Genomic DNA, 14,051 nt, shown 5'->3' with positions numbered 1-14,051 from the left:
GGTAAACAGGACAGCCTGCAGCAGAGCAAGAAAAATATGTAATGCAGCCAAATAGATTATTTCAAAGTCACCTTTCAGTTATTAATTTGAAGTTGAGCAATCTGTTTTTTCTATATGAGGATACAATTATCACAAGTGTTCATTAAGGCTTCAAAGCATGGTCAAAGGCAACGTGAGATTCATCCAGTATTCCTTCTCCTCTTATCTTTGGTAGCTGCTATTGACTTGTCAGTGATGGCTCACTGTCAAGTGATGGCTTCCAATGAGGGCAAAACTTGTGGGCTTTCCCTAAAAAGAGGGAAAAAAATAAACTTGTTTTTCATGATTCCCAATAGTTCTAAATGCTTTAGAGGATTTAATTGGATTAAGGAGAAGGAATTGTTCAAGTCACTTTAAAAATCAAAGGAACTGTGCAGTTGCTTGAAGAATGAGGGAGAGAAAAACTACTGGATAAAACATGCTGTGTTATTTAGAAAAGTAACTTTTAGCAACTCAGCAACATCTATCAAAAGCTTTAAAAGGTTCATTCTTATTTACTTAGAAATCTTATTCCTGATAATCTTTCTCTTTAAAAAATATTTATTTACTTATTTATTTATTTAGGCTGTGCTGGGTGTTAGTTGTGGCACGCAGGATCTTCGTTGCAGCATGTGGGATCTTTTAGTTGCCGCATGCAGACTTAGTTGGGGCATGCAGACTCTTAGTTGCGGCATGCATGCTGGATCTAGTTCCCTGACCAGGGATCGAACCCGGGCCCCCTGCATTGGGAGTGCAGAGTCTTACCCACTGGACCACCAGGGAAGTTCCTCTGATAATCTTTCAAAAGAAAATAATGTTAAATATGCAGGAATAAAAGCTTTATCCACCAAAATATTAACTGTTGTATAAAATGAACCATAATGCAACAATTAAAATATTACCATTAAAAGCGATATTTGTAATAACATAGGGTAACGTTAAGAGAAAAAAGTCAGACACAAAATTATGTCTATATTGTACAATTAAAGCTATAGAAACAAAGTGACATATAAAATATTATAAAAGAAAATATACCAGAACGCTAAAGGGATTATATCTACGTATAGATAGTATCAAGATACCTCCTTAACTTTTCTTATAATATTTAAGGGAAAATACAATTTAAAAATAAGAGGCTTATTTCTTTTTGTTGAAAATAAGGGAAGAAATCTTCCTCTCTTCCTTTATTCTCAGAGCATTTACTTTAGAAAACTTGTAACTGTAATTTCTCCTCTTTTTGAAATATATGTAAATCCTTTTGGAGACTAGATAGTCCTTTGTCAGCTTTATGAACCAGGAACATTTTCTCTCAAAGATCTGGGGACCGTCTCTTTGAAATGTAAACATCAAACTTTCTGCCCTGTGAGGACACAGTGAGCACAATGAACCTGGAAGTCTATGAACCAGGAAGGGTCCTCACGAGACACCAAACCTGTCCAATCTGTCGGCCGCCTTGATTTTGGACTTCCTAGCCTCCAGAGCTATGAGAAGTAAATGTTTAAGTCTTCCTGCCCCCTCCACCGCCCCCATCACACACAACAGGAAATGTAAACACTGAGGAAGACGGCATCCCTATCTCCCAGTCTCTGTGGATGGGCAGGAGCCTAACTTCAGTGGGCACCTGGCTCCAAGTTGCAAAACTACCTTCTGTCATAAGAACGTGAGAAGTTTGCTTTCCCTCTGGATAGGTCAATTAGCTAACACAGATGGCCACCCCAATTACCAGGTGAATTTAGGATGAACTCTACATGCCAGACGGTGCTGCCCGGTCCTCCCTTTGAGGATTAGTTATTATTACCTTGAAAATAGATGTTCTAGAGTCTGTCATACAGAGTGAAGTAAGTCAGAAAGAGAAAAACAAATACCGTATGCTAACACGTACATATGGAATCTAAAAAAAAAATTGGTTCTGAAGAACCTAGGGGCAGGACAGGAATAAAGACGCAGACGTAGAGAATGGACTTGAGGACACGGGGAGGGGGAAGGGGAAGCTGGGACGAAGTGAGAGAGTGGCATGGACATGTATACACTACCAAATGTAAAATAGATAGCTAGTGGGAAGCAGCCGCATAGCACAGGGAGATCAGCTCGGTGCTTTGTGACGACCTAGAGGGGTGGGATACGGAGGGTGGGAGGCAGACCCAAGAGGGAGGAGATATGGGGATATATGTATATGTATAGCTGATTCACTTTGTTATACAGCAGAAACACACCATTGTAAAGCAATTATACTCCAATAAAGATGTTAAAAAAAAAAGAAAATAGGTGTGCAATGGACTGTATCAGCTTGGCTATATAAGAGGGTAAGACTCCTTTCTGTCTTCGCAATCTCTTAGCCGGTTACCTGTGATGTGCATTATAGTCTGGTTTAACACCTCAAAAATAAAAGTGCTGTCTTTCTCTATTACTTTTTTGGGTTGGGAAAACATAGTGTTTTTAATTATATTTCTCTAAAAATTTCAAATTTTATATAATAAGCATTATTATGAATACAATGGAAAAAATAGTTTATTTTGTAATTAGCTTCTATTTTGTAATTGATTTCTTAATCTTTTTGTTAACAGTTTATAACTACTTTATTAGTTTCTCCTACTCTAAGCTATAAACTCCTTTTAGCTCCAGACTGACTTTTCCAAGTCAAAAGAATTCTTTTGATTGTTCCATGTTCTTCTGAGCTGCATGTTGTAGGGTTTTAAGCTTGAGAAATACATATCTTGCAGCAACTAGGAGCTCCACCGGTCTCCCATGGAGATCAACTTAAAACCTCCTCTGCTTTACAAAGCAACCAGTTTATTGTTAGTCTGGTTAGCCCTTCCCTTGGTCTCTGCTTTCTGGCTTAAAAATATTTCTTTTTTCTTTCTTTCCTCTATTGAGAATCAGAAAACAACAAGAAATGTTTTAGCATGTGTGTCCCAAATATTGTTTTCTATCTACCTATCTATCTATCTATCTATCTGTCTACCTATCTATCTATCTACCTACCATCATCATCCATCATCTATTTATCTATCTTTGTGTTAACAATTGGTTCAGAGTAGAATAAACCAATACGGTGATTATGAACCGATTGTTGTTTACCTGAAGTTCAAATTTAATTGGGCATTCTGTATTTATAATTGTCAAGTATAGCAACCCCACATGTATGGTCATCATAAATATGCTTATTGGAACAGTTTTCCTGAGGATGGTAATTTCTTAACCCAGGTCAGGGTCATTAGCTCAGTATTTTATAGTCTATTATTTAAAATAAGTTAATAGATTAAACACAATTAAGCTAACAGATAATGCTTATATAATTTAAATGAATAGAAAGTGATTTATTTATAAGATAAAAAGATTTTTTCTTATTCTTTAGAGGAAAATTAAGTTAACTTTCTAATTAGGACACTAGAAGATCAAAATCATTTGAAAGACTAAATAAAATAAATCATATTTTGTTTATATCTTTTAAAATTTGTTTTTTCTTTACACATATCTGTTTCTATAAAATTTTGAGTAGAAAATACAAAGGTATTTGCTATATATAAGTGAAATCCCATTACATTTTTCCATTCTACAGTATAACAACATTTGTTCCTACAGTCAAAAGATTAAGTGCCTATTTGCTACTAAGTCCTCTAAACTTCTCTAAATTCTTCTTTCTCTTTCCCTGGCTGCTACCGTTCACAAATATAAGGAGAGACACCTTGAGATGGCTGGTGTCAGTAGCTCATTTCCTCCCCCTTTTGGTAGCTAGCTAGACTCTGGTCTGAGTCAGCCTGATGAAAGAACAAGCTGACAGCAGTGCCTGAGCTCCAGGGCTCCCCCTTTCCAACAAGGCTGTTTTTAATGTCCCATGACATTATTAAAAGAAGCTCCCCTTGTTACACTGTCAACATCAAGTGGCCATTTCCTACCCCTCTTTCTCTATTAGTATGTAGAATAGTAGTATCTGATGAGGTCTTTCTCCTAGAGCCCTTTCTATGATGAGAGAGTCCTGCTCTCCCCTCCTCAGCTTGCCTCTGTGAGCTATGCCGGGCATGCAGGTCAGTGGGATGGAGTGTGCCTTGCTGTTGTTGAGTGTGCCTGACTGTATGTTTCCCCAGGACAACCACTTCACTTTTATACCTCTGGCTGCTAATGTTGTGTGTGTCTGTGCCCCCATTGCATGACATGCACTGCCTGAATTTGGGGGCAGTAACAGTCATGTGATTTAGAACCAGATCTGTCTTTTCATTTAAATAATTATGGAAGTTTTGTTTAATAAGCCATGAACATTTTAGAGTGTAAATTACAGAGTTGGAGAAGAGATACCAGGTGAATGAATATATTTTCAGGTTTTGTAAATTAAATTAGGATGACCTGGGTAAGAGGTGCTTGCTTAGGGCACACAGGCGAAATGCAGTTTAAAGGATGATCTTCACTGATTTATTAATCTTCTCTTTTTTTGAATGGATTAAATACTTTTATGGTATTCAATACCATAAAAGAAGAGCAGACTTATTCCTTGCTCTTCTCCTTCACACAAACAAGTTAATATCCTGAGTACAATTTGGGAAAAAAAACCCCACAAACTTCTTTGTCCTCTTACTAGCAGTTTGAAATTTCTATGTAGTACTCTGTGCCAATTTAAGCCTATAAACCCTCTTTGTCGCTTTTACTGAGATCTATAAGTAAATGATCCTGCTACATATTGGTGCTAATTTCATTTTGCTGTAAAATATTGGGGTAAAAAATAAAGTTTCCCAACAGGTGCCATGTACTATCATTTTTCCTGTTAAGGCATTTTCAATCAAATGTTTAATTTTATAAAAAGTTCTACAGAAGCATTTTGGATCCTCTCACTTGCCTTTGTAGACTCTGCTGTGTATGGTCAGGGCTGGGAGACTACACATCTTAAACTCCTTTGATACTGGCAGGAGATCAGGATGATAAAAGAAAAGAGAAGCTTCTGGCTTCTAGCTCCCACCCAGTGGTAACTGCTGGTGTTGTCGTAATGGTAGTGGAGGTGAGGTGGTTTCAGACTCGACAGTCCAAATGGAAGCTGCACTTTTCTATATGAAATGGTCCTTATTTCACATCCTAGAATCAGCCCTGACAGAGCTTCCAACAGCGCAGCATAAAGTGTGTGCTCCAGGCCAGGAACATTAGCTGCTCCTAATCTCTAGGTATTACATCTTCTTCTTTCTTGCTTCTCTAGTCCCCAACATCAGTTTGTTCTTCCAGAAATGCCAGTACCTTTGTTATCAATTTCCTGTTCTTTTGTGTTTAGATTCCTACCATTGTTTCTGTTTTCCTGACTGGCCCCTGACTGATAAAGTACTGATACGAAGCCACTAGAAATCCTACACTACAAACAGGACATCTGTCTTTGACACCAGAATGAAGAGGCACCTTAAGAATTAGGCTCTTTTTATAGCAAGGTATATGGTTTTACAAAAGAATGATAAAGTACCTTCATGCTTTGGAAATGTAAATAGAAGTGGTTTTAATATTATAAACTCAACGCAGCTTACTGGAATGTATATTTATTTTGAGATTTGTGTTTAAAAAGACAATATTTTCTTCACGCTTAAAAGTTTTGGGCAGAAAATTTTATTACTGAATTCTACCAAACACTTGAAGAAAAATTAATACCAATCCTTCACAAACTCTCCAAAAAATAAAAGGAGGAGGAACACTTCACATCACATTCTATGAGGCCAGTATTACCAATATTACCCTCATACCAAAACAATGTATAAAGATATCACAAAAATTCTGCAGACCGATATCCACTATGAATATAGATACAAAAACCCTCAATGACAAAATACTAGCAAACTGAAGCCAGTAACATATAAAAGGGATTATACACCATGACCAACTAGGACTTATTACAGGACTTCAAGTTTGGTTTAGCATATCAACTCAATCAATGTAGTCCACCATATCAAATGAATAAAAGACAAAAATCACATGATTATTTCAACAGATGCAGAAATAACATTCAGCAAAAGCCAACCCCATTTCATGATAAAAAAAAAAACACTCACCTAACAACAACAAAAAACCCCACTCAACTAAGAAATAAAAGGAAATTTTTTCAAACTGATAATGAAGAACTGTGAAAAGCCTATAGCTAACATCATACTTAATAATGAAAGACTGATGCTTTCCCCCTAAGATTAGAATAAGACAAGGCTGTCCACTCTTGCTGCTTCTATTTAACATTGTTCTGGATATTCTATCCCGGTCAATTGGTGAAGAAAAAGAAATGAAAGACTTCCTGATTAGAATGAAGGAAGTAGAACTATGTCTATTTGCAGATGCTATGATCTTGTATGTAGAAAATCCTAAGGAAACACCCCACCATATACACACAAATATTAGCACTAACAAATGAATTCAGCAAGATTGCCAGACACGGGATCAATATATAAAAATAAATTGTATTTCTATACACTCTTAATGAGCAATCTGAAAATAAAAAGAAACAATTCCATGTACAATAGCATCAGAAAGAATAAAATGATTAAAACTGTAACAAAAAAAGTGCAAAATTCATACACTGGAAACTACAAAACATTATGGAAAGAAATTAAAGAAGATAGAAATAAATGAAAAGATATCACATGTTTGTGGATCAGAAGACTTATAAAGATGGCAGTAGTCTCCATATTGATCTACAGATTGAATATAATCCCTACCCAAAACCCGGCTGCATTCTTCTTTTGCAGAAAGTGATAAGCTGATCCTAAAATTTATATGGGAATGTAAGGAGCCCAGAAACTTACTCTAAAGCTACAGTAATCAAGACAATGTTGTATTTGCATCAAGATAGACACACAGATTAGTGGAATAGAACTGAGAGTCCAGAAATAAATCATTTATTTTTATCAGTTATGCTGGGGAAATTGGGTATCCACATCCATAATAATATAGTTAGAGCCTTGCTTCATATCATATACAAAAATTGACTAAAAATGGATCATAAAACTAAAAGTAAGCTAAAAAGCAACATACTTATAGAAATATAGGAATGAATCTTTATAACCTTGCATTAGGCAATGGTTTTTTAGATATTACACGGAACATGCAAGTGACAAAAGAAAAAACAGATAAATTGGACTTCATTAAAAATTAAGAATTTGTGCTTCAAAGGATGCCATTAAGAAAATTAAAAAAAAAAACCAGAATAATAGAAAATATTTGCAAATCATGTATCTGATAAGGAACTTGTGTCCAGAATATGTAAAAAATTCCTAAAAGTCAACAAGACAACAAAGTTAAACATTGGGAAAGAATTTGAATAGATAGTTCTCCAATGAAGACAAACACATAGCCAATAAGCACACATAAAGATGCTTAACATCAGTCATCATTAGGGAGATGCAAATCAAACACACAGAGATACCACTTCACATTCAGCAGAACAGCTAAAATAAAAAATCCTGACAATATAAAGTGTTACCAAGGGTGTGAAGATACTGGAACCCTCGTACAATGCTAATGAGGTTGTAAACTGGAGAAGCCACTTTGGAAAAATATTTGGTAGCTCCTCAAAATGTTAAACGTAGACTTACCATGTGAGTCAGAAATTCCATACGTAGCTATCTGGTCAAGAGAAATGAAGCATATATTCTCACAAAAACCTGTACCTGAATGTTCTGAGCAGCATTATTTATAATAGCCCACAAACTGAAACAACCCAAAAAGTCTATCAACTAATGAATGGGAAAAAATGTGTTCTAACCATACAGTGGAATATTACTGGGAAACAAAAGAAGTGAAGTACTTACACATGCTACAATGTGAAGGAACCTTGAGCAAATTATGCTAGGTAAAAGAAACCAGTTATAAAAAGCCATATATCATATGATTCCATTTATATGAAATTTCCAGAAAGCCAAATCCATGAAGAAAGTAGATTAGTAGTTGCCATGGGCTTGTGTGGGGTGGGGGAGGGGAAACGGGAGTGTAGGGGGTGAAATGGAGAGTAACTATTATTAGTGCAGGATTTCTTTTTGGGGTGATGAAAATGTCCTACAATCAGATGGTGGTGATGGTTGTATAATTCTGATAATAAACTAAAACCCACTGTATTATGCACATTAAAATCATGAACTTTATGGTTTATGAATTACATCTCAATAAAGCTTTTACAAAAAGCAATTGCTTGGGGAAGACTTCTTGTTCTAGCCAATGTGAAGTAGCCCAATTCTTCCCAGGTCGTTTTTCTTTAAACACACTGGACATAACACAATAAACAAACATCAGAAGTCTCTGAAAGCTGGGATAAAGATGGAAGAGGGACCAGTTACCCCAGGATGTGAGGCATGGCGCGGCATTCAGTTCCTTGGTTTTTCTTTTGGCCTTTCATATAACTCAGACAGGGCACCGGGGAAGCCTGCAACCTGGACCAACAGGCACAGGCAAAACGAACTCCAAGCAAAGCCTATTTGTTCTGGTCAAAGGACCAGAAAAAGGCAGCCTAACAGAACATAAAAGCTTCTTGACAATACCCACTGTACTCCAGCAAAATACCACTACAATACAATACGCTGTCCACCTCACGGACCGCACACCCTCCATGGTTTTGGCAAAGATAAGTGGGGAGCCAAATCTACCTCTTACTCAGTCGAGGAAGGTGGCGACACTCTGGTATTTCTTCCTGGGTAGTAGTGGTAGTGGAGTCCAGCTGGAAGCTGAGCCTCCACCCCACTACGGCATCAATGAAGTAGAATGAGGAGGTGCAAGCTGCGCTAGTCTTTAGTCTGCATACCTGTTGTCTCCAGGGCCAAGTGGAGAGCCAAGTCTCCATCCTTGTCTGGCATCAAGGTGGACAGGTGGTATGCAGTGGGCTGGATGGCACTCTGGTTTCCTCCACTCTGGTGGAGGAAAATGCAAACAAAAACCACAGGGACATGCAAACAAAAACCACAATGAGATATTACTGCCTATTAGAACATTTAAAATAAAAAAATTATAATAATAACAAATATTGGGGAGGGTGAAGAGAAACTGGATTTCGAATACACTGTTTTGGGGAATGTAAAACGGTACATCCACTCTGGAAAATGGTTTTCCGGATTTTACAAAACTAAAAATACACTTAACATACTACCCAGCAATTGTACTCTTTTTGGGCACTTACCCCAGTGAAATGAAAACTTATTTCACACAAAAACCTTTAAATGTTTAGAGCAGTTTATATAGCAAAATACTGAAAACTACTCAATGTCTTTAGGTGGATGTATGGTTGAACGAACTCTGGTACATCCATGCAATGGAATACTACTCAGCAATAAAAAGTAGTGAACTAATGATATACGCAACAAACCAAATGGACCCCCAAGGACATTACGTTTAGTGAAAGAAGTTAATTTCACAACATTTCATTGTATATGATTCCATTCATATAGCATCTTTGAATTGATAAAACTAGAGAGATGGAGAACAGGTTAGTGGTTGCCAGGGCACAAGGATGGGTGTAGTGCAGGAAGGAGAGAGACACAAACACGCAGAGGCAGCAAAGGATGTTCTTTTGTGATGATAGAACAAGCAATTATTTTGATTGTGGTGGTAATTATACAAATTTGTACATGAAAAAAAGTGCATAAAACTACACACTTACACACACACACACAAATGAATGCAGGTTTTAAAACGGTAATATCCTAATGTCAATTTCCTGGTTTTGATTTTATACTAGAGCTTTATAAGATGTCATCATCAGGGGAGGCTGGGTACAAAAGGATGCATGGGGTATTCTTTGTTCTATTTTCTCAACTTCCTATGAGTCTATTATTACTTCAAAATAAAAAGTGTAAAAAACTGTGTTTAGTACATGCCAACTCAATGAAAAGTAGATAATCTGATTTTCTTTGTTGGTGAATATTTTGCTGCTTTTATGTAAGCCTAGAAAGCATAGCCTGCTTAGGCACGATTGTTGATTGGAAAATTTGGTACTCCCTTGCTGAGGGAATAAAGGGCTGACAACATTACCATCCCAAGAAATTAATCTGAACATGCTACTAGGGGAAGAACAGAGTGTGCTAAGGCTGCTCACGGCACTGGCTGCTAGAGCGGAAAAGCTGAAAAGCGAGATTTCGTCACGTGTCTTCAGAGACTTGCACAACCAGTCTTTAGAGAAATTAATTAGTTACTGCGAGAGTCAGTGTTTTCAAACTTTAGATTACATGCCATGTAAAGTCATTGATTCCAAAATGGAGTTTAAGAATTTCTAACAATTACTGTCATTGTGTATTTTGTTTACAAGTGCTTGATTCCTTCTAAGTTCTACTTCCTGCCAATAGCAAATATATATACTAAAAAAATCTGTACTGTGTGTGTTATCATTTTTTCACTTATACATTTAAAGTGTAGTAATTTAAAAATTGTATTCCCTACAGGAAATACACTTTGTGATTTAATACAGGAAGTCTGGATCACAAGCTGAATATTGAGTAAAATAAAACAGATGATTTAAAATTTTTAGTACATCCAGAAATCACCAAAGGTCAGAGAGATGAGTTTTTCCAGTGAAAATGATGGTGAAAAGGTCATAGACCATTCTCTTTACTGCTGAACTAGTACTAGGTAGCTGCCATCTAAAAATAGTAGGATGTACTTAGAGGCATATTTGAAATATGAGCTATAATATCGTGGACCTGCCAAAGGTCTAGTCCTTTATATCTTTCAGTGGATAAAACCCTGAGAATAAATGCATAAACCATCACTGTTCTTGTGGTTAATATTAAAATGAACTGTTCAAACAACCAGAAAATGTCGCACCAACAGAGAAAAAAAATATTAGGTAGGAATGCCCTGTTTGGGGCTTAAAAAGAAACTGACAAGGTGAAAAAGATACAATTATTAAATGATGTTCAATAGTTCTAACACACCAGAAGTATATCCTGGAATGACTGATTGAGACATGAACGTTAACTTTGCTCCTTATTCTAACTGAAAAGCATGGACACTGATAATTTGGCAATTTAATTAATCCTTGCCCATTAATTTTGTATGGATGATTTAGAGTAAAATAACAGTAAAAGTAAATTTTAAACTATATATGAGATTTATTTTTAATGAATGAAAATACACATTGGTGAGTGTATGCAGAGAAACGAATCTATGATGTTGACGTTGATGGGAAGGTCACTTTTTATATCCTGCATGAATCAGCAGCCCTGAAGCAGTGCATCAAAAATACCTCCTTTCAAAGAGTTTGTTTTTTGCTTTTCTTTGTGTATTAGTGGGTTGGAAATAAATGCTGAATTTTGTTGAAAATTAGCAAAAATAATAATTTAGATGCTTATCTTTTAGATACATTTATAAGGAAATGGGAAATGAGTCTGAAAACTTGCTCTTTTACATGTATATGTGCTGGTTTAGACAGAGAAAAATGCTGATCAGATTTTCAATTTAGTAGAATTACTCTTTTTTAAATGGAGAATTAAAAACTTGTAAAAATGGCTAAAATATGGGTTAAAATGATGAATCACTGCTTTGGCTAATGATAAACAGCAGTCCTCAGAGTTGGCTTATTTAGCAAAAACTTGTTAAGATTGAATTCTTTGTGAAAGTGAAATTGTGAAAGCTTTCACTGGGCGTGATAAGACGGCAGCAGAATTAAAGTGTGAGAGTTGTAAAGAGTTGACCTTATCGACAATGAAATGTTGGAAATTTTAATTCTGTGACCTGTGATAAAAGTTAGTCCATATACTGTTATTTTTTTTCCTTCACAAAGGCCCTTCAACTGTTTTTCTCCTAAGACAATAAAAGAGACAGCCTTACAATATTTCATATAACATGTCAACTTTTCAGCTAAAAGATACTTAACAAAATTTCTACCAGCAGTCAATTCAAACACAGAGGAATACTATCTCTTTGGTAGTGATCTTGTATCTTGCCTCAGTGATTATGCTTATAAAGTTTACAAAAGAGTGAAAAAAATGATCTCAATTTGTATGCACATTTTAAGTGCTAAAAATATGGTGACATTATGACAAGAAGAGAAATGACTATACAATGTAAATTCAGGTGGCTCAATTTTAGGAAATAAATAAATTCAGTCCAGTGGTAATTAAATAAGGAAGCAGACAGGAAAACCTATTTTGAAGTTCCTGATAGGAGGTGATTAAAACATTTCATTCTGTTATTGTTAAACACCTAACAAAAATTTTTTGTTAATTTATTCAACAAACATTTTATTGAGCTTACTCTCTGCTGGCACCTTCCTAAGTGCTTGGCAAAGGCAGTGAACAAAGCAAACAAAATTCCTGTTTGTTTAAGGACTGTAAAAATTTTCAAGTTACAACCCCCCCCAAATTAAAGAATTTTAGACAACATCAGAGACCTTTGGGTAGCGATTTCTTTTCTCTGCTCTTAGAGAAAAACTTCCTGGAAATAGTCAAAGAACACCAGTCTAGATGCTGTCTTACTTCTCTCAATATCTAGGTCGTTAATTTGAGAATCAGAAGGGTGCTTGAGTTAGTGTGGAAAAAGTGAGCTGATGGCATTGGGTGACCTTGTGGCACAGATCAGTGTGTGGGAACCTCTTCCTCCCGAGACAGAACCGAATAATCCTGTGGTCAGAAACTTCATGTTCTCAGACCCTGGCCTTTTTTTTTAACTGGACAACAGTGGATCAACACTTGATACTCTTGGTCTCAGATACCTTTTCCTCTGCTCCATGAAATCTACCTCCTTTCCATTCAGACAGAGCTCAGAGAAGTTGATTAAGTTTCACCTTCTTTAGTTATAATAACATTGCATTTCTTTTTCTCTAAGACTGTATTCTATTCTCAGATGAAATCTGGGTGTTACCTATGCTGATCCACTTCATATATACAGTAATTTTCTAAGTTCTTCTAAAAATGGTGTTACTCTTTGATGATGTGCCTATTTTTATTTTTTATTGAAGAAAAATGTCACTTTCAATCTCTGGGGTATCTAGTTTTGCTCTTATGGTCTATTATGTGAAGATACAGATGACTTATTTATGAGATTATCTAGATAAAATTTTAGATTCTGGCAGCAGAGTCACAGGAAAATGACAATAAAAGGACGGTGAAAAGAAGAGAACATCAGTCCATACCTCATCGCCTTCACTTGTCTTTCTTTTTTTTTTTTTTTTTTAAATTAATTAATTTATTTATTTTTGGCTGTGCTGGGTCTTCGTTTCTGTGCGAGGGCTTTCTCTAGTTGTGGCAAGCGGGGGCCACTCTTCATCGCGGTGCGCGGGCCTCTCACTATCGTGGCCTCTCTTGTTGCGGAGCACAGGCTCCAGACGCGCAGGCTCAGTAGTTGTGGCTCACGGGCCCAGTTGCTCCGCGGCATGTGGGATCCTCCCAGACCGGGGCTCGAACCCGTGTGCCCTGCATTGGCAGGCAGACTCTCAACCACTGCGCCACCAGGGAAGCCCCTTCACTTGTCTTTCAAAATCAGAGCTCAAGTTGCACTGATCCTCCATTTATTTTAGTTTCTGGTGGTTACACTCTTAATTCCCTACAAATGGGTCCTTCACTTGCTATGCAAGTCTTCTTGGCTCCCAACTTCGGTAAAGATCTGGTACGCTGGTGAAAACCTCTCCGTTCCTATTTCCAATGGAAATTTCCCTCCCAACCTCTAGTTTTATCTCTTAAATTTCCTACATGCTGGTTCCCAGGACTAGGTTTCTTGATCTAGTATCTTGCTCTTGCTATTTGCCTTCTCTGGACACTTCATTCCTACCCTGGCCCTGGATTCAGTGTCAGGTCTCTGATGCTTTATGAGGAATCTCCATGAAGATGAACACCTGTCTGACTCCTGAGCACATCCACCCTGGAGTCCTTGATATTGTACTTTTCCCAGGCCCTCAGTTTGCCTGGGAAAGCCTAGTGGTTGCTTTTGCTGTGTTGAAAATGTCATGAGTTCATTTAGCTTTGGCTCACTGGGCTACACCACCACCAGTTTCCGTCATTATGAAATGGTGACAAGCCTGGTCTCAGCTCCTCTCTCCTTGCCTGGGATTTCCCAGGAAGAAACTTTATTCTCAATGATTTACCTCCTGAATTTAAACATACAGA

General features: G+C 36.9%; 1 non-coding gene across 1 annotated transcript; it reads right to left on the bottom strand.

The window, feature by feature from the left end:
• Nucleotides 1–728: 728 nt before the first annotated feature.
• Nucleotides 729–801, bottom strand: TRNAG-CCC. Its single transcript has one exon. It is a non-coding gene; the product is annotated as a tRNA-Gly (tRNA).
• Nucleotides 802–14,051: the final 13,250 nt, after the last annotated feature.

This window comes from Balaenoptera musculus, chromosome 12, assembly GCF_009873245.2.
Source record: "Balaenoptera musculus isolate JJ_BM4_2016_0621 chromosome 12, mBalMus1.pri.v3, whole genome shotgun sequence".
Lineage (NCBI taxonomy): Eukaryota > Metazoa > Chordata > Mammalia > Artiodactyla > Balaenopteridae > Balaenoptera > Balaenoptera musculus.
Note: the sequence above shows the minus strand (reverse complement) of the source record. Positions and strands in the feature narration are given on the sequence as shown.